This window comes from Lynx canadensis, chromosome A2 (assembly GCF_007474595.2).
Source record: "Lynx canadensis isolate LIC74 chromosome A2, mLynCan4.pri.v2, whole genome shotgun sequence".
In the NCBI taxonomy this organism is placed as follows: Eukaryota; Metazoa; Chordata; class Mammalia; order Carnivora; family Felidae; genus Lynx; species Lynx canadensis.
In genome coordinates this window covers 68,415,098-68,439,612 of record NC_044304.2, presented here as the reverse complement: position 1 = coordinate 68,439,612, position 24,515 = coordinate 68,415,098, and positions in this window count along the sequence as shown.

The following is a 24,515-nucleotide window of genomic DNA, read 5'->3' as shown; positions in this document are numbered from 1 at the left end:
GTAACTGATTTCCTGTGGGTTTCCCATTTCACCTGTCACCTGACAACTGCAAGCATCTTTGTCTCCTCTCTCTTTCTTTCCCCTTCAGTGTCTTGTTTCTGGAAAAAGTGAATATGCAAATTTGACAAATTCTGCAGAAATGTTAAGTGAGTTGAAGCTGAGGAGAGACTTTGGGTGTGGCAGTTAGTTGACTGATTATTTTTTCCTTTCCTGTTCAGAGAGAGGCAGTTGTGGGGAGGAACAATCAGAGATGAGGAGGGGGGTATTGAAGAAGTTTATGTGTTTGTGCCTGTTTAGTTTCATATTTAAATTTATTTTAAAAAGTGTTTAATGTTTATTTATGTATTTTGAGAGAGAGAGATAGAGATCAAGCAGGGGAGGGGCCAAGAGAGAGCGAGATCCCAAGCAGGCTTCATGCTGTCAGCACAGAGCCTGATGCGGGGCTCGAACCCATGAACAATGAGACCATGATCTGAGCCTAAATCAAGAGTCAGACGCTTAACCGACTGAGCCAGCCAGGTGTCCCTCATACTTCAATTTAAAACACAATTATTAACTGCCATATAAGGTAAAAAGCATTTATTGAATGCCCACAAAGTCCAGGGAGTGCCAAGAAAATTAAATATAATCCTTGCTCTCAGAGATCTCCTGGTGGGGGTGATTTATTGTACTTTGTTTTAACTATCCGTTTACGTGACCAGTTGACTAATGAATGGGAGAGTGAACGCATGAATGGAGAGTTAATAAATTTGGCTAACAGAAGAGTGCAGGAACTGCTCTGTGTATCCAGCACCAGGGTCGAAATCAATTAGAACCTCTATTTGCGACGACATAAGAGATAAAATTGTTATCTCTCGGACAAAAGAGAAAGAAAAACTATTTTAAAATAGCGTCTTTTCAGGTTATAAATGTATATTTTGACTCTAGTTTTAGTATTGCAGATGTCCTTCGCCTGTCCCCCAAACGAGTATCTGTGAATTTCTATCTCTTCCGGAACACAGATAAGGCACTGAAAGGGAATCAGGAGTAAGAATGAGCGGCATGGGGCTGGAAAACAGTATACAGGACAGCAGAGAATCTCTTGCTACAGAGATCAAGGGACTAAAGAACAGTCACGAGGAGCTGAAAAACGCTTTAAATGAAATGCAAAACAAAATGCAAACCACCACGGCTCGGATGGAAGAGGCAGAGGAGAGAATAGGTGAACTAGAAGATAAAGTTATGGAAAAAGAAGAAGCTGAGAAAAAGAGAGATAAAAAAATCCAGGAGCATGAGGGGAAAATTAGAGAACTAAGTGATACACTAAAAAGAAATAATATACGCATAATTGGTATCCCAGAGGAGGAAGAGAGAGGGAAAGGTGCTGAAGGGGTACTTGAAGAAATAATAGCTGAGAACTTCCCTGAACTGGGGAAGGAAAAAGGCATTGAAATCCAAGAGGCACAGAGAACTCCCTTCAGACGTAACTTGAATCGATCTTCTGCATGACATATCATAGTGAAACTGGCAAAATACAAGGATAAAGAGAAAATTCTGAAAGCAGCAAGGGGTAAACGTGCCCTCACATATAAAGGGAGACCTATAAGACTCGTGACTGATCTCTCTTTTGAAACTTGGCAGGCCAGAAAGAATTGGCACGAGATTTTCAGGGTGCTGGACAGCAAAAATACGCAGCCGAGAATCCTTTATCCAGCAAGTCTGTCATTTAGAATAGAAGGAGAGATAAAGGTCTTCCCAAACAAACAAAAACTGAAGGAATTTGTCACCACTAAACCAGCCCTACAAGAGATCCTAAGGGGGACCCTGTGAGACAAAGTACCAGAGACATCACTACAAGCATAAAACATACAGACATCACAATGACTTTAAACCCGTATCTTTCTATAATAACACTGAATGTAAATGGATTAAATGTGCCAACCAAAAGACATAGGGTATCAGAATGGATAAAAAAACAAGACCCATCTATTTGCTGTCTACAAGAGACTCATTTTAGACCTGAGGACACCTTTAGATTGAGAGTGAGGGGATGGAGAACTATTTATCATGCTACTGGAAGCCAAAAGAAAGCTGGAGTAGCCATACTTATATCAGACAAACTAGACTTTAAATTAAAGGCTGTAACAAGAGATGAAGAAGGACATTATATAATAGTTACAGGGTCTATCCATCAGGAAGAGCTAACAATTATAAATGTCTATGTGCCGAATACCGGAGCCCCCAAATATATAAAACAATTACTCATAAACAGAAGCAACCTTATTGATAAGAATGTGGTAATTGCTGGGGACTTTAACACCCCACTTACAGAAATGGATAGATCATCTAGACACACGGTCAATAAAGAAACAAGGGCCCTGAATGAGACCTTGGATCAGATGGACTTGACAGATATATTTAGAACTCTGCATCCCAAAGCAACAGAATATACTTTCTTCTCGAGTGCACATGGAACATTCTCCAAGATAGGTCATATACTGGGTCACAAAACAGCCCTTTATAAGTTTACAAGAATTGAAATTATACCATGCATACTTTCAGACCACAATGCTATGAAGCTTGAAATCAACCACAGGAAAAAGTCTGGAAAGCCTCCAAAAGCATGGAGGTTAAAGAACACCCTACTAACGAATGAGTGGGTCAACCAGGCAATTAGAGAAGAAATCAAAAAATATATGGAAACAAACGAAAATGAAAATACAACAATCCAAACGCTTTGGGATGCAGCGAAGGCAGTCCTGAGAGGAAAATACATTGCAATCCAGGCCTATCTCAAGAAACAAGAAAAATCCCAAATACAAAATCTAACAGCACACCTAAAGGAACTAGAAGCAGAACAGCAAAGGCAGCCTAAACCCAGCAGAAGAAGAGAAATAATAAAGATCAGAGCAGAAATAAACAATATAGAATCTAAAAAAACTGTAGAGCAGATCAACGAAACCAAGAGTTGTTTTTTTGAAAAAATAAACAAAATTGACAAACCTCTAGCCAGGCTTCTCAAAAAGAAAAGGGAGATGACCCAAATAGATAAAATCATGAATGAAAATGGAATTATTACAACCAATCCCTCAGAGATACAAACAATTATCAGGGAATACTAAGAATGAGCGGCATGGATCATTTATTTTGGCCACTTCGCGGTAAGAGGAAAGGACTGAAAGAAGAAACAAGAGTAACAACAACGGGGGTGCCTGGGTAGGTCAGTTGGTTAAGCATCCAACTTCAGGTCAGGTCATGGTCTCTCAGTTCACGAGTTTGAGACCCCGTTGGGCTCTGCGCTGACAGCTTGGAGCCTGGAGCCTTCAGATTCTGTGTCTCCCTCTGTCTCTACCCCTTGCCCACTCACACTCTGTCTCTCTTTCAAAAATAAACATTAAAAAAAAAAAAGTAACGACAAAATGGTTGATGTTTCCTGTCAATGGAGATTGAGCCTGACTGTGAGTTTTAGTTTCCATGATACCAATATCTGAGGGAGAAAAATTCCTGACAAATCATATTAAGAACTTAATGCGTTTTATTAAATATAATTATTTCATTAAAGAAAGAAATGGCAATGTCAAACATTACATGAGAAAGAAAAGTGGCTCACTGTAAATGAAAATTTGATCAAATGCATACAAATCAGAAGCATCATAAAATATGTTAATTAAAATTACAGGCTTCACTCCTATTTCATGATTTACTATACTGGCGTGTTGTTCACGTATAATGAGGGATATAGAATTAAATGAAAGTATCGAAAAATAAAGTCAAGTTCAATCATCAGTTGCGGTCAGAATCGGATTACATGGTTCTAGATTCCTATTTATAGTACTTGGCAAGTATTATATAGTTCCTCCTGCTCTTCCCTTAATCATTCTCTTCAACTCTGTTCTTTTTTATCGTTTCCTAAGTTCCAACCTATTCACTTCATCATTCTTACATCTGAGTCATCAGCACAGAACAAGGTATTCCTGGTGCAGGTCAATAGAACAGTGCAGTGTCCTAAAATGGAGAATAATGTTCCCGTTCTATGACATAATATCCATAATGCGTCTCAAAATTGTCTTAGTTTTCCTTGGCTTAAATCATAAGACAAACTACTGTGTATATAATTTTGTCTCCAAAAATAATAGTTTTTTTAAATTGGAAATATACTTTAATCTATTAAAATTTATGGGCTCTCAGGTCGTTATTTATTGCTCCAGACATTTAAAATCATACAGCTTAGGGGCGCCTGCGTGACTCAGTTGGTTAAGCATCCAACTTTGGCTCAGGTCATGATCTCATGGTTCGTGAGTTTGATCCCCGAGTGGGGCTCTGTGCTGACAGCTCAGAGCCTGGAGCTTGCTTCAGATTCTGTGTCTCTCTCTCTGCCTCTCTGCCCCTTCCCTACTATCTCTCTCTCTCTCTCTCTTTCTGTCAAAAATAAATAAAATATTAAAAAAAATTAAACCATACAGCTTAGTAAAGGAATCTCTCTCTCTCTCTCTCTCACACACACACACACACACACACACACACAGGGTGCTATTGTTGCTACTGCGAAAGTACTGGATGTGGTGGGTGTGATAGAGAGTGTGAATGCCCATGAATGTTTTCCTTTCTCGTACACATTATAGACCTGCCTTTGAGGATTTTCTAAGCTCTCTTAAAAATGTGTGGGGACTCGTGATTTGTTCCCATCAAGGCAATCCGATTGGAATTGATGTGTAGTCCTTCTGGACCAAGGAACCTAATAAAAAAGAGTAATTGCTTCACTTTATTTCCTTATCCCACATCTAGTTGGAAGGACGCTGAGGCTTTGGCAGAAGGCAAAAAACATACTATAGGAGAGAGTCTTCCATTATGCGGAACCGACCATTCACAGGGAGAACATGTGACCAATACATAGATTTCCATTCTCAGTGCTGGAATCTTGGTATTTATTTGTAACCACAGTTAACATTACCCTATTCATACAGCAGAGTCTCGTCAAAGAAATGCTGTATGGTGTCAATCTATCGTCCTCCTAAAATCAGGATTGCTCTCTGTATCACTCAGGGTTCTCCAGAGAGACAGAGCAAATAGGACAGATACCAGTTTCATCTAGGTGAAAGACAGAAAAACATATTTGTTTGAAGAACCTGGGTTAGCTCAGGTGATTGTGGGGCTAAGTCTGAAATCTGTAAGGCAGCCCGGCCGTCTGGAAACGCAGGCTGCTCTGTGGTACAGTCCTGAGGTACAATTCCTTCTTCCCTGGAAAGCCTAGGTGTTTGCTCTCAACTGAGGTTAAGACCCAGTCTTCAATGACTGAATGAGGCCTCACCACATTATCCAAGGTAATCTCCTATGATTAAAGACAATTGACTATACATGTTAATCGCATCTACAAAATACCTTCACATGTAGACTAGAGGTTGGACTAAACAATAGCCCAGCCAAGTTGACGCACGATATTAATCATCACAGCCCACCCCTTGCCAACTTGGCATCCACACACACTCCCTCAAACCATACTTAAAATTTCTAAATAAAGACAATAATAAAGTAATGCATCCATTGGACATGATACAAGTAAAAAGACACTACACGTTTCCCCACAATAGGATGAAAATTCTTTGTACGATGTTCCTTCTTCTCCTCCATATTCTGTAACTTAAATACTATTCCTGATATGTTACATAATGAAGGAATAAGAGGGGGAAGAAAATAAGGATGTTGCATCCACATATATACACACACGAGCACCAATGTATTCACAACAAAATAAAGAATTATTCATAATAATTGCAGTTTTCATTTCTGCCACTGGCCACGTGGTTGTAGCTGATTTTTATACCTACCTTCTCATGTTATCCATTCCTTATTTATGTTACCTTCAGCAAGCACTTCAGCTAATCATGGTTCTTTACATGATGGGATGACCTAAACTTTCTTTCCTGAAGTATCTGGGCCACTAGTGGTCTTGCCCGATTGAGTTGTAGTGTTCCATTGGCTTGAATCACAGGGCATAGTAGTGCTAAGAGGCACCCTAAAGATCTCCTGTCTTTTAGACATACTCTTCCTTACCTCCATGGTGGAGAGGCAATCCAATTTCCCCTAGTTAATCAAGATTATTCATCATTTCAGCAATAATTTTCCTGTTGGTTCAGAAATAGAGGAGCCCATAGTGGCCATGTGGCAATCATTACTTATAATTCAACAGAATCATTATGGTGTCTCCTGAGGGAAACATTCCTTCTTTGGGACCAGCAGAGAATAAGGTTATGGGGATAGAAAGCAAAACATTTTGCTAGTGGATGACTAGGCACAATACTGAGTAGCGTTCTCCCCATTTCCACCCCTTAAATCTGGATGCGCGAATCCTGGCTAGGGGAGAGGCTGTATATTGGATGCTGGTGCAGAGCACGTACAGCCTTCTAGAGATGCTTGCTCTAGTCCTACAAGGTAGGACCTCACAGATCTGGTGCTGTAACTGAATCTTCCAAAGGTGACTCCACCATCGTATCAGGCCAGCTGCTTCAGATGGCAGGGCACACAGCAAAATCAGCGAATTCTGTAAGCACAGGACCATGGCTGCCCTTACTTTGCTGTCAAGTGGGCTCCTTGCACGCAAACGATGCTGGGTGGAATATCACGAGAGTGGATCAGGCAGTCTGTGAGCCCACAGATGATAATTTTGGCACAAGTATTGTGCACAGGGAAATTGGATTTATATTCAAACTGGGTGTATTCCAGTAAGAACAAAATACTGCCCCATTCACGTTGAAAAGAGGCCCAAGGTAATCGAACTGCCGCCAGGTAGCTGGCCAGTCATCTGAGGAATGGTGTTGTATGGGAAACTCATTGTTTGCCGCTGGCTGGTTGGACACTCAGTGGTGGTTGTAGCCAGGCTGGCTTAGGTTAAGCGGAAGTCTGTGTTGCTGAGCCCATGCTTCTATCCTTGGGATCATGGCCTCTTTGTTCATGAGCCCATTGGGTGATGCCTGGGGAAAGATGCTCACTGGCATCCACAGAATGGATAATTCTAACCATTTGATTATTAAATTCTCTGCTGAAATCAGCTTTTGGTGAACACTGAAATGAAATACAAATATCTTCGTGCTTTTTGCCCCAGCAAAGGGTTCTACCTACATACTGCTTTCTCGGACCCCCTTGTCACTAATTTTCTTCTATTCTTTCCAAGTCCGTGACCATCCAGCCAAATCACTGGTGACAGCTTATGAGTATACAATCACCCCTCTGGCCATTGCTCCTACCAATTATAACTAACAACCAGGTGCATGCCCACAGTTTGCCCATTGGGAGGATTTCCCTTCACCACTGTCCTTCAGGGACATCCCAGAGGGAGGCTTTAGTGCCGCACTACTTACTCTCAGGTGATCCCTCAATATCATGCAGAACCAACTATAAACCAGGCCTGAGTTCTCTCTGGTCCATGAGGGCACATGTAGGAGCTGGGAGAGAGAAAGTAAGGTAACAGGAATGTGGGCCATGGGTACTTGGAACACCTCCTCATTTAACTTACTTGTGCCTTGGGGCTTGCTTGAGGCCAGGTACACTTACATCACTTCCATTTTATAATAGAATGTTGCGGTGCATGCCTAACATTATAGCTTGTTGGGTCAGACAACCCTAAATTCAGAGAGGGCAACTCAGTTTGCATGGTGACCTGGTGGGCCATGGTTAAGTGTTCAGTCTCTACTAAAGCACAGTAGCTGGCCAAGATCTATTTTTCGAAAGTAATTATCTGCAGAGAATGATAGGACTTTGCTCCCAAATCCTAAGGCTCTGCACGATGATTCCCCAATGGGGCTTGCCCAAGCCTCCAAACAGCATCCTTATCTGCACGGTTACTTCAAGCATCATTGGGTCTTCTGGATCATGTGGCCCAAGAACAACTTATACATCAGCTAAGACCTGCTGTAGAAACTTCTGTTGTTCTGTGTCTCACCCCAAACTAGCATCTTTTCTTTTTTATATTTTTCATTATTTTTTAAAGTTGATTTATTTATTGTGAAAGGCAGAGAGAGAGAGAGAGAGCAGGAGGGGCAGAGAGAAAAATCCCAAGGAGGCTCAGCACCGGCAGCGCAGAGCCCGATGCGGGACTTGAACTCACACACTGTGAGATCATGATTTGAGCCAAAACCAAGGGTCAAATGCTTAACTGACTGAGCCACCCAGGTGCCCCTCAAATAGCATCTTTTAAAGTCACATAGTAAATGGACTCTAGCAGCACATCCAGGTGAGAAATATATCGTCTCCAAAATCATAAAAGCCCCACTACGTTTTAAACCTTTGTTTTGGTTATGGGAGGGATCAGATGCAGCAGTTTACTTCACAGTAGGAAGAATATCTAAACATGCTGCACACTGGTGGACCCTTAGAAATTTCACTGAGGTGACAGCCCCCTGAATTTTTGTTGGATTTCTATCCACCCACTGGCGTACAAATGTTTTACCTATACGTCTAAAGTGATCGCTACACCTTGCTTGCTGAGTCCAATCCGCATAATGCCATCAATATAATTGACCAGTATGATGTATCATGGGGGAAAAAGATGATCAAGATCTTCATGGGCTAAATTATGATATAGGGATGGAGGGCTGATATCGCCCTGAGACAGGACAGGGAAGGCATATTGCTGGTAACAGCTTCAAGCAAACTGCTTCTGGTCGTCTGTATGAAAAAGTATCAAGAAGAAAACATTTGACAGATCAGTAACTGCAATCCATGTGTCCTCACATATTAATTTGCTTAAGCAGTGAAACCACATCTAGAACAGCAGCTACAGTCGGGGTGACCAGCTAGTTAAATTTACAATAATACATCGTTATTCTCCAAGGTCCATCTGTTTTCTGCACAGGCCAAGTAGGTGAACTGAGTGGGGGTGTGGTGGGAATCGCTGGCCCTGAATCCTTCAAGTCCTTGATGGTGACACTGATCCCTACACTTCCTCCAAGCTTGTGGCTTGCTTTGTTCTTAGGGAATGGTAATTCTAATGACTTCCACTTAATATCTTCCACATAATCTCTTTTATTCCACTATTCAGGGAATCAGATCAGGGACTAGACTGTGACTCTCTAGAATTGACCTAGAACTCTTCCTCCTGTACAGGTCAAGTAAGAATTTAATAAACGGTCAACCTAGTTCTCTTCTAAGAATATCTGGATCGACTAACCAATAAATTATTCTCTCCTGATTACTGCTTTGGCTCCATTAGAATATATAGTTATATTAACTATATCCACCTCGTCTTTGATGATATATTGGCACTGCTTGGTCTCTTCTGTCTAATTATTCCTATTGTATTTAAAGATACCAATTCAGGGGCGCCTGGGTGGCTCAGTCGGTTAAGCAACTGACTTCAGCTCAGGTCATGATCTCGCGGTTCGTGAGTTCGAGCCCCGCATTGGGCTCTGTGCTGACAGCTCAGAGCCTGGAGCCTGCTTCGGATTCTGTGTCTCCCTCTTTCTCTGGCCCTTCCCCTCTTGAGCTCTGTCTCTCTCTCTCAAAAAATAAGTAAAAAAACATTAACATTAAAAAAAAAGGATACCAATTCATCAGCAACAGTTATCACTGTAATTTTTCATTTACAGAGGAGAGCAACCACAGAGTTCTTCAAGTGCTGGAGTTTACCTCACAAATTTGTTCTTCAGAGTTTTAGGGAAGGGTATGTCTTCTGGGCCTTCCTGGGGTAGAGGACGGGTCTTACATGATAAATCCACTCTCGCATTCTGAGGCTTTGGATCCTTTCCTCTACACTGGACCAAGATGGTTCTGTCATTTCCACTTTATTTAGTGTAGAACACCTTTTGGTCCGTGTTTTAGTCAATTGACCAAACAAACTGTTAGGGCCTTTTCTTACCCCTCTAGCTATCTATTAAATGCCAATCTCTGTTTGTGGTGTGTTTATGTTAGCAAATCAGACCAGATCCAAATTTATGTTCCTCCTACACTTATCCCACATCCTTTATATTCATTCCCATACCTAGCCCCTGGATTTCTCTGTGTATACACTAGACAAATGATGCAGTTCTTCTGGAACACATCTCCTCATGGGTCACACTTCCAATCTCACCTTTTGGGATTTGCCAGAACTTGAGTCTAGTTATAAGTTTAGAAGCAAAAATGGGTGGTGGGGGTGAAAGAGGCACCATGAGGAGAATCAGTACTGCCTTCCAAGGTAACTACCTCTGGTGAGACCAGCTACCTCAGGAAGAGCAGAAATGACTTCATTCCAGGCAGGGGTGGGCGGGCTGTCTCTACCGTCAAAGAAGATTCCACGGTATTTAGTAGAATTTAGTTCAGTGTTCCCATTCCCATTTCCAAGATCCCATTCCTTCCCAAGCAATAGTCTCTCTTTAACAATAGACAGTTTGCATTTTGTGTTGCAATTCAGCAACTCACAGGATGAAACTCTGTTTTGTTTTCAGTAATCTCAGTTTGGTCTCTGAAGAACATAAGGATTTTCTCCAGGGCAGATACAGAAAATTTCATTTATGTAGCAGTTGAGCTGAGAATTTGAAGCTCTGAGCTTCTCTTTTTCTTTCCTCGTTTTGTCCAACACAATGAGGAGCAAACTGCCAATCTCATTGTACTCCTTCATCTGACAAAAACATTCAAAGGTGTCAAATACATGGCCACTCAGAACCTCACTTCTTATAAGTTTTTGTAATTTTTTTTTATTATTTTAAAGTTTATGTATTTATTTTTGAGAAAGACAGAGACAGCATGAGCAGGAGAGGGGCAGAGAGAAAGGAAGAGAGAACGAATCTGAAGCAGGCTCTGCGTTGTCAACACAGAGCCCGATGTGGGGCTTCAACTTACAAAACCATGAAATCATGGCCTTCAGCCATGAGCTGAAACCAAGAGTTGAAAACTTAACTGACTGAGCCACCCAGGAACCCTTCCCTGGTTTGTGAACTTTAATCACATCTACAAAATATCTTCATGGCAACGTATAGACTAATGTTTGACCAAATGCCTGGAAACCATAGTTTAGCCAAACTGATACATAACCATCTTACTCCCTATAGTCACGCCAAGGCTCAATTACCATCAGGAGTGGGCACTTGACTCTAGGAGAATCCAGAATTTAGGTCTTGTGACTTAGATGGAAAGAGTATATTGCACCAAAAATAGTTTCATTCTAGGAAATTGCTATTGGAAAATAGAAAAGCTGGGAAGCAACCAGAGAGGCAAAAGGTGAAGCTTGTGCAAGTTTAAGCAGGGACAAGACAATCCAAATTACCTATAAATGAAATTAACATCATGAAGAAACAGTGAGTAAAAAGTGTTCAATATTTGAGAAGGTCGTAGTTTCAGAAGCATCAGAAACGACACAAGATAAAAATGGAGACAACAGGAAAGGGGATAATAATGGTGGCTCCACTCTAATGCCAGTTTCCAGGAATTCTATAATAATTGAAGTTCTTATTTTTAAATAACAGATATATCCTGAAAAGCCACTGCTAGTTCCCAACTTGAGCTGATCTGAACATGTGTTTTGTTAGCTTGTTTGCTTTTGTTTTTAACAAAAATACTTAACTACAAGAGAAGCCAGTAAGAAAATCTTGCTGGAGGAAGTGTTGCTTAGTCTGAACTTTGAGAAATGAATGAGGGCAGCAAAGCAGGGCCACGGATCCCATATTCTGCACTTTGCCCCCATCATAGCCTGTGCTCCAATCAGTGAGAAACAAGAGAGGGAAGGCCCAAAAAAGGAATTCCAAGGAGAGTGTGATTTATTCTGGCAGCCTGGGAAGCTATTGAAAACATTTAATTTCTTGGGAACTACACAACACACAACAGTGATTACTCTTGAATGAGTGAGCACAGCATAGGGGTCTTTCAGTTTTACATTTAAAAATATGGGCTGTTTGAACTTCTTGAAGCAGGCATGCATTTTTTCCAGTAAATTAAATAGCAATAGAACTTCTTTGAATATCGCCAGAGCACACGATAGAAAATTTAAAAGCCAAACCGTAGTCAACTGGTAAGTATGTAAGACGTGCCTTTAGAATCGTTTGGGTCTACATGCGGAATCCCAACAACTAAAGGCTTCGGGTTTGATTTACATCTGATGTCTCTGGAATCATGTGGCTGTGTTGTGGCAGTCTGGGAATTCACCCAGGGCCAGGGTACTAGCTAGAGTCAGTGGCAGTAGTGGGTGTTGTGAAACGCGCTAGATGACAATGGATTCCAAACATACTGAGAACATCTGACAACACTTAGCACCTGATGGAATGTGGCAAGAATGAAGATGGAAAACTGAATGTGACTTCCAAGCTCCTGCCTGGGAAATTGGTAGGTATCCACGCTCTCCGTGAGAATGTGAATGCAAAAATACATGATGGATTTGGAATAGTCTAAAGGAAAATGAGAGAGGAATTTTGTGAATTGAGGAAATACATGTTCCTGCTCAAATGGCTGGAATAAGAACAAAGAGCGTTTTCAAAAGGAAAGATTGTGAGTTGCAGTTGCCCTCAGAAGCGTTTTATAATTTCTTGTACAAGACGGAGTCTATCTGGGGCTGTAACGATAGTGTTGTTGTCAAAGTAGAGAGGCGAAGACAGAACCAACCACTCCACCCCCTGTTCATTCTTTCAGGTGGTCTCTGGGAGCGGCTTGAGGGTGAGCTGCTTAGACAACTGCCACCTGAGAAAAAGACCTGTCACAACCCCCTCTCAGCAGGGGAGATGTGGGGGCCTCGCCACTCAGGTTGGTTGAATCTCAAATTATACCTCCTTAAGCCAAGACTCTGAAACTGACAAAGTTGTGCATTCTGCTTACTGGTGTCTTGATTGGGGCACATTTTATTTTAAGTCATCTACATTTAACATAAATATTTAATCAAAGTTGCCAAGGGTGCTTTGAAGTATCAAGCAACAGTCATTTCTCAACTCAGGTGTCTAGACTAATCAAACCTTAAGAAAAAGTGCAACATTCATAATGATACCATCATTTTATTGAATCATTCCAGTTAAATTTGATTTCAGTTCAGAAATCACAACATTTGCTTTTCTCTGACAGAAATGCAGCTCTGGGCTATAATTTTCATTTTGATTGAAGGGCTGTGGCTTGTAGTGTTTGGGGACCACATGAAATCCAAAGCTATATGACTCTCATTCAGACCCACATTCTGTGACCCTTTCTTTAAACTGAAGAATGAAAAGGGAAAATGTTTTCTACACCAATTCTGATCCTATAGCGATAGGAGAGCTGAATTTCTGCTCTGCTGAAAGAGGTAAATCTTTTGTTAAAGCTGTTGAACCGCACTGATAATACCTTCCAATATTATTCCTGAAACATCAAGAAAATGATGTTATTGGGGGTTTTACCATCTTTTGCTGGTGAGATGAAGATTAAGTGAAATGACATACAAGGAGGCTATTGATGGAATCATTCTTAGAAAAAAAGGAACTCTAGCAATGCAGTCCTCCGTGAGGATGTTACTGAAAACACCATTTCTTGGTGTGTTCCACTAACTGGTCTAAACTGTTTTTAAAGACATACGTGATTATATTGAGATACATACTTTTGGATATTGCCTAACATGGGAAAATTCTATATTTGGACATTGTAAAGATATATGAGTCTTCATTACTGACAAATGGTTACGAATGATTTGCTTTTCACAATTCTGTGTTTCTTGAGGAACCTCTGACCTATTTGGGAGGCCACCGTTACCATTAAGTGTTTCATCAGAGAACAATTAGTGCATGTGAGTGAGTTCCTCCTTCAACAGAAATGAAGAATTGGACATCCCTGAACCCACTGTAAGAATGGCCATATTGCTATTGCTTTAGTTACTGCCAGCAGTTTAGAATCAGACCTATGGGTGGTAAAGTCCATTTTTATATGGACAGTCATTATTTGTTTGGGCTTCACAACAATGGTAAATGGGAAGCAAAGCTAATAAAGTATTCATTTTACGATGACTCGAGATCCCCCGAGCTTAGATAACTCAGCGTTACGTTGTAACCAGTAAGTACTGCACCGGGGCCAGGACCCAGGTCTACTAGTTCAATGCCTTTTATACTGTTTTACAACATGTACTTATTTCTTTTTTAATCCGACCCAGCATTTGTGCTCAAAATATCTATAAATAGGTGTTCCCACAAAAACTTTTATATAACAGTATATCATAGTATCATGGGGCGCCTGGGTGGCGCAGTCGGTTAAGCGTCTGACTTCAGCTCAGGTCATGATCTCATGGCTCGGGGGTTCGAGCCCCATGTCTGGCTCTGTGCTGACAGCTCAGAGCCTGGAGCCTGCTTGGGATTCTGGGTCTCCCTCTCTCTCTCTGCCTCTCCCCCGCTCATGTTCTGTCTCTCTCTCTCTCTCTCTCTCTCAAAAGTAGATTAAACATTTTTAAAAAATTTAAAAAGAAGTGTTCATAAGCATCATGATTCACCATAGCCAAAAGGTGGATAAATAAATTGTGATATAACCATACAATATTATTGAGCCATAAAAAGGAAGGAAGCACTGGTACGTATGAAGACATGGAGGAACCCTGGAAGCATCATGCTAAGTGAAAGCAGACAGACACGAAAGGCTGCATGTTATATAATTCCCTTTATATGAAATTTCCAGAATAGGCAGACCCAACTGGACAAAAAGCAAGCTGGTAGCTGCCATGGCTGAGGGTAGAGAACAGCGAAAGGTAACTACTAAAGGGCATAGGGTTTCTCTTTTGGGGTGATGAAAACATTTTGGAACTAGACAGATAGACATCTATGCAACATTGTGAATACACTAAATGCCACTAAATTCTGTACTTTAAAATAGTTAAAATGGTGACTTTATGCTATATGTATCATAGCATAATAAAAAAAATGCTCTTAAACACACACACACACACACACACACACACACACAAACCAAAACAAAAATTGAATGGCTCTTGGTTATTAAATACTTGTAGCAATGGAAATCAACAGAATGGTTCCAAATATAATAAGAGAAGATTTAACATTGCAATTCTCTGTGGCATGTCTCATCAGAGACACTTGACCAGGATTTAGCACACAGGGCAACAGCTCTTGCCTGCCATTTTTCCCAGGCTAAGCGTGTTGTTGTGACCCGTGTCTGTGTGGTGATTCAGGAGATGGCCAACCAGGTGAAGATACTCCCATGAAGTAAAGCCATTTGGTTTAGAGAAAGAAAGATGCATGTACTTGTATGGGACAGTAAGTAAACAAATCAGGCCACAAGCATTATTGTTTGTGCTCAGGTTTGGGCTAAGCCCTCTGCAAAGCCACTCTGCAGACATTTTACCTTGATTGAGGCCAAATTCCTTCCATGAAAAGGGAAGCTGGCAGGCATGGTCCCCAAGAAGTAGCATGAAATCAGTGACAGTGAATGAAAGGTTGCGTGGTGACATAAATACACCATAATATGAAACAACATAAATCTCAAATATCTAGAAGTATAAAACTGCCAGTGGAAATTTGAGGCAATGCTGAAGGAGAAACCCAAGTACCCAGAGGGAGAAGTGAGTGCAAGCCAGGCTGAGAACCAAAGGGGGCGGGCATGAGGATGTGCCCTCCAGGGTCTGTGGCTACAAGTATGGGAGAGTGGGGGAACAATGGGGCCGGGAACACATGCAGTCAAAGTCTAGTGTTTTGAATACCCACAAATTTAAGATGTGGTTTATAATTCCGTCTACCAATTTTAACATACGTTTCCTCAGTTGTATAAGCTTTGATCTTCCTTAAACATGGATTTATCCCGGGGCGCCTGGGTGGCTCACGGTTGAGCATCTGACTTTGGCTCAGGTTATGACTTCACTGTTTGTGAGTTCGAGACCTACGTGAGGCTCTGTGCTGACAGCTCAGAGCCTGGAGCCTGCTTCGAATTCTGTGTCTGCAGCTCTCTCTGCCCCTCCCCCTCTCATGCTCTGTCTCTCTGTCTCTCAAAAATAAGAAATAAAAATGTTTAAAAAAGTTAAAAAGAAAACACATGGATTTATCCCTGGGCGTATGTATCTGGAAAGGAGGTGGTATTTTTAAGGGTGAGTGCAAAACTACTCACATAAGACTATACACCTGAAGGGCCAAGAAATCCCAGCATGTGCCTTCTTAACAACTGGCTTCTATTGAGACATTCTGCTGACCTTGACTCAACATATAATGTATTGCATAATGTAATATCTCAGATCATTATTAAACTTGGATTGGGGGTTTGGGACCAGAGTAAAGCACTAGTCAAAGCTATGAAATAATGGTCAATTTAAATGGAAACTTCATTGTCCATTATTAAATCCAAAGCCTTAAATTGATTAATTACTCTTTTTACATCTGCTACCAGCCTATGAACTCATATCTCCTTTCTCATTATGGGATTAGAAGATTGCGAGTGAAATTCCATGGAATGTGTCTGTATTCATGTGTTTGTGCAGAAGATTTACACACAAAAACAACGCTAAGGCATCTTCAAGAATCTCCCAACCTTCATTCTTCCAGTTCCATACATTTTCATTTATCACTGAAAACAAGGAAATGAAACTTTATAAATTGCTATTTATTAAATGTATATTTTTCTCTGAAACATTGTTAAATGTGGGTTCAGTCTACATATTATTCACTGATGTTTACGAATTCTTGAGTTTTTTTTATCATTTTATGAGAGCTGAGGTCTTAACATATCAATATTTGATAGTATATATTTCATACAAATTTAATTCAACAGATTACCTTCTAAAATATGATGTTTTCTCTTTATTTTAAGTCCCTGCAGACTAGAGTTGATTTTTCTAATTTAGATGATAACTCCTTTATCCACATACTTTGAAATAAAGTATGTTTTCAATATCAAATTAAAATCCTAATATTGACTACACACCTTTAGAGAGCTGGGTTTTGGAATCAAAAAGTAATTTCTGAAAAGCATAGGTGGATTTTTACCAAGAATAAGTTTCTAATGTTGAATTGATTTTATAAAATCAGCTATATGCAGTCCTAAGTGATTTTGTTAGTGACTCTCTCACTAAATGGCAGGGTCCCATCAATTTTGAGGACTAAAGTTTTAAGGGCATTAAAAGAGGGCAGAAAAATCCTATTGATCCATGTTAAAGATATATTTAATTTCTTCTAGTCCTGTTGCCCATCACCTAAGATCAGTACTTAATCAAGAAGTCAATCTTAAGAAACAATATTTTTCAAGAAACATAGCAAATTAAAGTTTCAACAACATTCAAACAATCAAAAGACAGGAGATAAATTCTTCTCTTTCTGGTTCCTAAAAGGAATAAAGGAGAATATGTAAATTAAAATAAAAGCAAAATTTAAATGATAAATTTTCATTCATTGAAACATTGATTTATACAATGGATTACATTTGATGAGTATTAGGCACACGTTGCTAAGGATACAGAGATGATCAAAGTGATTCTTTGAAGAGACAAGTATGTAAACAAAATAATGACAGTGTGGAGAACGTGACTGTTGTGGTTTAGGTTAAGAGTGTGGGCACAGATTTCTCAATGTCCTCCTCGGGCTTCTTACTCACTCTCCAAATGTCAGTGTGCCTCGGGATTTTCACCCCGCCTTGTCCCTTTTCAGACCATGATAAAGCCCTGTGTGAGATTATTCTGTCCCCTGGTCTTAACTGTTGCCATTAAACAAGAATATCCAAATGTGTACATCCAGCCCAGACTTCTCTTCTCCCAAACACCCATATCACACCTTGACTAGCCATCTCACAAGTGGGTGTCCTGGAACCGTTTCATGTTCATCATGTCGAAAACAGACTTCATCATCTTCATTTTCTCTTTTCTCTCAAATTTATGTCATCTGCGATCTCAATGATTCATTCATTCTTTATATTTACATATGAATTCTAACTTAAGTCTGGTCCAGGGTAAGATGTCAAAAATAAAAGTTTAATGAGACGGACTGCATTCACAAATACTTTTAAATTTATTATTTACATTTGCAAGCACACAGCTAAATTACCAATCACTGTTCTTATAAGTGATTCAAACTATAGAGAGTTTTAACCAAGCCTTACCACGCCAAAAATAGTAGTCTAGCAGGTTACTAAGCAGGCATATTATTGAGAACTGGTTTTCTTTGGATGGTGAGGGAACAAGTCTCTAGTCAGCCACATTCAGTCTGAGACCTAGGGGATGAATAGATTTGGGTGGAGGAGAGTGAATTAAAGAACATTGTAGGAGAAGGGAGGGGCTGAAGATGTGAACAAAAGATGTGAGAAATTTGCACTCATAAAACATTTGCAAAAATGCACCATTGTCCAATCCATTAAGACCATGCCACAGAATCAGGATATTAGAGACCACCTACTCTGACCCATGGGCATTTGACTTGGAGAGCAACCGTGACAATGAAAATCATATTTATAATGATGAAAGGTGAATCTGGAAACCTGGAAGCCTGTTTCTTCTTCCTCTGGTAGTTCAACAAAAGCTGACTTGCATTTCTGGGTTAACTCCATGCAAGAACAGGCTGTCTCCAGCCTTGAGAGCCATTGACGTCACTTTCCAATGAGAGCTCAGGTTCACGTTGAATGGAAACTTCCCATCGCTTTAGTTCCATGGATAACCCCAGCCAGTTCTTCAAGTCTATACATACGTGTGGGATTACATGGTCAGGTTCCCCTCCTGGACTCTCTTCCATGGTCCCCCACCACCTGCTCACCGTCAAGCATACCTCTTCTAGCATGGTGAGGGAAGGCAGCTAAGTTCTCTATTGTCTTCTGTGCCTATACATTTTCCAGGAAACCTGAGTTTATGTATGTTGTTCAAAAAAATTTTTTTAATGTTTATTTATTTTGGAGAAAGAGAGCATGAGCAGGGGAGGGACAGAGAGGGAGACAGAATCTGAAGCAGGCTCCAGGCTCCGAGTGTCAAAGCCCCAGGTGGGGATCCAGCTCATGACTGGTGAGATCATGACCGGAGCTGAAGTCAGATGCTCAACCCACTGAGCCACCCAGGCGCCCCTGATTTTACATATATTCTGAGTGGCTTTAATGATGCATGCCTGTGACCTCTTTAACACAAAATGATAGTAACCTCTGTTACTATCTGTTAATTTTGGAAAATTTTTAGCCATTATTCTTAAGTTTTTATGTTTGGCTGTCATTTGCTCTTTTCTCTCTTTTCTGTGTTGTTATTAACTGGCTGTTGACAGTGATACTTTTGTCTTCCCTATATTTTACATCTTCTCACATTTTTTCCAATTTTTTATTCTGTCCTAATATCTTTGCTGATTGAGCGCTTACTAACGGCCTAAAATTATTTCTCTCTCATAAAAATTTGTAATGTATTTAGTTTGTTTGATTTGCTATGTACCAATAATAATTGCAATAAAAATTGAGAATAGTATTTTAATACCCATTGCCTTGTAAGCATGAGAAAAATTTCAAAGACTGTAATAAGTCTTATGTGTAATTTTGTCTCCAGATACTATAAGAACATTAATGTAAGACTTTCTCTCTTTTTTTTTAATATGAAATTTATTGTCAAGTTCGTTTCCATACAACACCTAGGGCTCATCCCAACAGGTGCCCTCCTCAATGCCAATCACCCACTTTCCTCTCCCCCCACCAATCAACCCTCAGTTTGTTCTCAGTTTTTAAGAGTCTCTTATGGTTTGGCTCCCTCCCTCTCTAACTTTTTTTTTTCCTTCCCCTCACGCCCGGTCTTCTGTTAAGTTTCTCAGGATCCAACTTTCAAAAACAAAAATACATTTCATGAAAATCAAATTTATTAAGAAAACAAATAAAAATATGGACTAAGGGGAAGAAGAAATGATGCAAAATTGACTTTTGAAGAGTATATTTTAAGAAAATATGCAAGACATCAAAGTGCTATAGTATTTAGATAACACATGATATATTTTAAAAAGAGGTGAAACAGTTTTAGTTTTTGTATTTATGTTGTATTTTTTTTATTTTAGAGGGAGAGAGAGTGGGAGGAGGGTGAGGAGCAAGGGGATAGAGAGAGAGTCTTAAGCAGTTCTATGCTCTATGCAGAGCCCAACGCAGGGCTCGATCCCATTGACCCTGAGATTATGACCTGAGGCAAAATCAAGAGACAGAAACTCAACCAACTGAGTCACTCAGGCCCCCCGAAACAGTTTTATTTTTAAAAGGGAATATTTACATATGCTTGGAATTACATCTTTTGTTACTATTTAAATGTATGATGATAAATCATTGATTTCAATTTAATGTGAAGTACAAAATTGCACATATAATTTTGCAAAAAATTTAAGGGATTGCAGCAAGCAGAAAATCAATATTATAGTTGCAAAAAGAAAAACATTTGAGGATTAGAAAGGAAGAAATACAAAAGTTATTTTTCATGGATGCCATGATTGTATAAAAAGAAATAAAATTGGATGGATTATGATACTTAATAAGCAATTTTAACAAATTTGTGGCATTCAAGCTCAACATATAAAAAATATAACTTAGTTGTATACCCTGCAACAAATAGGAAATAAAATTTAAAATGATGCCATTTACTATAGCATCACGAGCTCAAATACTAGGAATAATCTAACAAAAGATTTACAGGATGTCTAAACGTAAAAGTATAAAATAATATTGACAGAATTTTTAAAAGTCTTTTTTTTTTTTTACTATAAGTCCTAAATTAATGGAAGGCTATATCATGTTTGTGTTGGGATATTAAATATTGTAAATATGTCATTTAAAAAAATATTTATTGATTTAGAGAGAGAAACAGAGAAAGAGAGAGAGAGATGGGCAGAGGGAGAGAGAAAGAAATTCTTAAGCAGGCTCTGTGCACAGCGTGGAGCCCAACTCATGGCTGGATCTCATGACTGTGAGATCATGACCTGAGCCCAAATCAAGTATTAGACGTATAACTGATGGAACCACCCAGGTGCCCCATAAATATGTCATTTTCCTCCACAAGTTAGTATATTGATGGAATGCAATCTCAAGTAAATTTAAGAACATTTTCTTTTGTTTGTTTTATTTTGTTTTATGGAACTTGTTGAGCTAATTCTAAAATCAGGGCTAGGAATAACCAAGACAATTTAGAAAAAGAAAAATATAAGAGATCTTGGCTTATTGGATCTTATAATTTATTAATCTCAGTAATTAACACAGGACACAACAATAGAAAATAGACAATAGTAACAAAATAGCAAGTCCAGACACAGTGTCCCATATATATGAAGATTTAATTTCTGTTACAAATGTCAGTGCAGATGAGGGGGGAATAGGCAATTTATCAGTAAATAGTGCTGGGTCAACAGGATATCCATAATGAAGAAAATGACTTGCAATACACAAAAATCAATCTAAATGTTGGCAGTGTTAGGGCTCGGTTCTGGGTCCTTTTCTCCTGATGCCTACGCACTCTCTCCCCACCTGATTTCTTCCAGCCCATGACTTTGAATACCATCTAAATGCCAGCTATAAGATGTAGACATCTCTCTAGTTGCCAACTTCTCTCCTGATGTTCAAAGTCAAATATCCAACTGCATCTGATAGCTTTACTTCAAAGTCTAGTATGTGTTTCAAACCTACTATGTCCAAAACAAGCCCCTTGTTTTCCCTCAAGGGATGCAACTTTTCTCCAACACCCACCAGACCTCTTTCTCTTCCCTTTTCCCACATTTTAATAAACAGCATCCCCCTCCATGAATTTCCCAGCACTCAGGCTTCCTTTTGCTCTCACTTCTGAGGTCAAATTCATGTGCATTTCCCAGACGCATGATGCACAAAATTTATCTCACATTTACTTCAATTCATATTAACTGCTGCCATGCTGGTCTAAGTTCTCCTCTTTTATCTTGTAGCTGGTCTCACCGTTTCCACGTTTGTTCTCTCTAATCCATACTACGTAGAATGTAGAGTGTTCTTTTAAAATCAGACAATATTTTCTCCTCCTTTAAAATCCTCAACAGCAGAGATCACAGTAAAACATAATTCAAATGAGCTCTCATGGCTTACAGACCTCTACATTACCTCTTACATGCCTACCTCTCCAGGTTTACCAGTGTCCTATTCTCTTACTAAGTTCCAGTCACATTGACTTCTTTCTTTACTTGGAACTAGTAATATAATTGCAACTTCAGGCTTATGCCCTCAGCACCGCTCTGACAGATTTTGTATTGTTGGGTTATATCTCAAACATCACCTTTAGAGACAGGTAAAAGGTACCATATGAAATTAATACAGACCAGTAATCAATCATCCCAATCATATATTTTATTCTCATTATTGTCCTTACCAGAATCTGTAATTACCTTGATAATTTATTAGTTTACTCCAGTTGTTCCCAAAAGGTAGTCCGTAGGCTTACCATGACCTTATAATTGGGTTTATGAGATATCAAAAAAGTTTCTAATAATAGTAAGATGTTATTTGCAATTGGAAATGTGTTGTATTTGCACTGCTGGTGCAAAAGCAACTGTAGGTAAAACTGTTGATGTCTCAGCATAAATTAGGGCAGTGGAAACAGACCATATCATTGAGTTTTTCATTGTCACAAACTTGTAGTAAAAATAAATAAATAAATAAATAAATCCAATTTCACATGTGAATGTTGATAAAACAGGAAAAAAAATAATTTTACTGTACTTTGAGCCTTTAAAAGGACATGATTTTTAAAAGTATTGTATTACAAAATGGGAAATCTACATTAAGCAGGTCTGGGGCTACCATGGTCTAAATGTTTCTGTGTTACCCCAACCCCAGATTCATATGTTGAAATCCTAACTCCCAAGGTGATGACATTGGTAGGCGGGGCCTTGGGAGGTTATTAAGTCATGAGGGTGGAGCCCTCATGATTGGATTACTGCCTTTATGAAAGAGTCCTCAGAGGCCTAGCTCATCCTTTCCACCATGTGAGGGCACAGCATTTATGAATAAGACAGTGGGCACTCAGCCATAAACGTACTGGTGCCTGGATTTTGCCTAGTGTTTATAAGGCACCCAATTTATAGTATTGTTATAGTTGTTTGAGTGGAATAAGACAATGGCATACCAGATTATGATGGAGTTCTTGAGGAAAAGTACTTACAAACTTGATTGGGTTTTGACTGGACTAGACACTCTTTCATTCAGAGCCATCTTTAGTTGAGAAACATGACCGAGGCCATAGTGCTTTCCTGAAAATGAATGAAGTCAGCCTGCCACACAACTCACAGTGGCCAATAATAAAATTGAAACTGTGAAGCAAAAATTATAATTTTGGAGAATTGTATTTGTTGCCATTGGCAGCTTTCCAACACTTAAAGTCATTTCGGTGGTATTGAGGGTGATATTAACAAATGTGATTTTCAAATATATAGATATTGTATAATGAATGTGTCAACATTTGGAAGATCTGAGTAAATCCACGAATAACTTTCTGAATGAGCAATCTATGATTTTACAGAATCATGAATAGGTAAAAACTCCATCCGAACAGCAAGACAGGTAAATAATTTTAATATGTGGAAAGTTTATTGACATGAGTTTGGATTACACATTCTGTCTTCTCCAAGGTAGATTTTCTTTCTTTGTGTGCTTCATTCAGAACAATATATCTCAACATTTAATACAGACACAGACATGAAAACCCAGCCATGTTCTATCAAAGCGGATATCACAGACATTTGTAAAAACATAAAACAGTGCCACTCTTCTCATTGTCTTTGTTTTGAAAAAGAGTTATTTTACCCTAAAATATGTATGTTCTAAGCTAACACGTAACGCTTTTTCTGTTGTTACTTATAAATACATATTTAAAAAAATTCTCATTGTTAACTTTGAATGCAGTAAACATCAGTGGATATAGCTCACATAAATAAAAGTTTTGGTAGTTCTCAACTTTTAAGAGTATAAAAGGGTCCTCAGACCAAATGTCTGGGCACTCTTCACATACCCCTTTGTTTTTGTCTATTCCTGCTAGCATGTGAGATTCATGAGAACATAAACCTTTTCTGACTTCACCATCTCTTGTAACCCATTGCCTGAACCAGGGCTTGGCAAATAGAACTGCCAATTATTTTCTCGGCACACCACGCTTGCCAATCAAGTTTTAATTCTCCACATCCTGTTAAATACTGGCCCACAGGACCAATGGCTTCTGTTCACTTGTTAGCTTTGTCATTTTCCTGTGCCAAGTCTGAGCCACCCAGAAATTAGCTCTATTTTTTTCTGTGATGCGGGGGTCCTACCAGACCTCACCAGAGCCACGGAGACGAGGAGCTTATACCTTCATGATCAACAAATACCGTCCCTTAACTTCTGTAGGAAAAATGTGTTTGCTCATGACTGGTCAGAAAAATAGAATCCAAAGTATCTTTGAATAGTTTAAATTACTCTTCAGTTATTAAACTTTGTGTCTTGCCAGAATTCTTAGGTTAAATACATCTGCCACTTTTTTTTGTTAGATGATATTGAAACTTTATATTTCCTACCATTGTATCTTATGGATTTGTAAGGATTCCCATGGTAAGGACTGACCCTTTTCCTCAGCCAAAGTAAACTATCTTCATATATTACTTTTCAAAAGTACCTTGTAGAAGTGTTATAAGCACAATTAATTGTTTACAATTTGATTT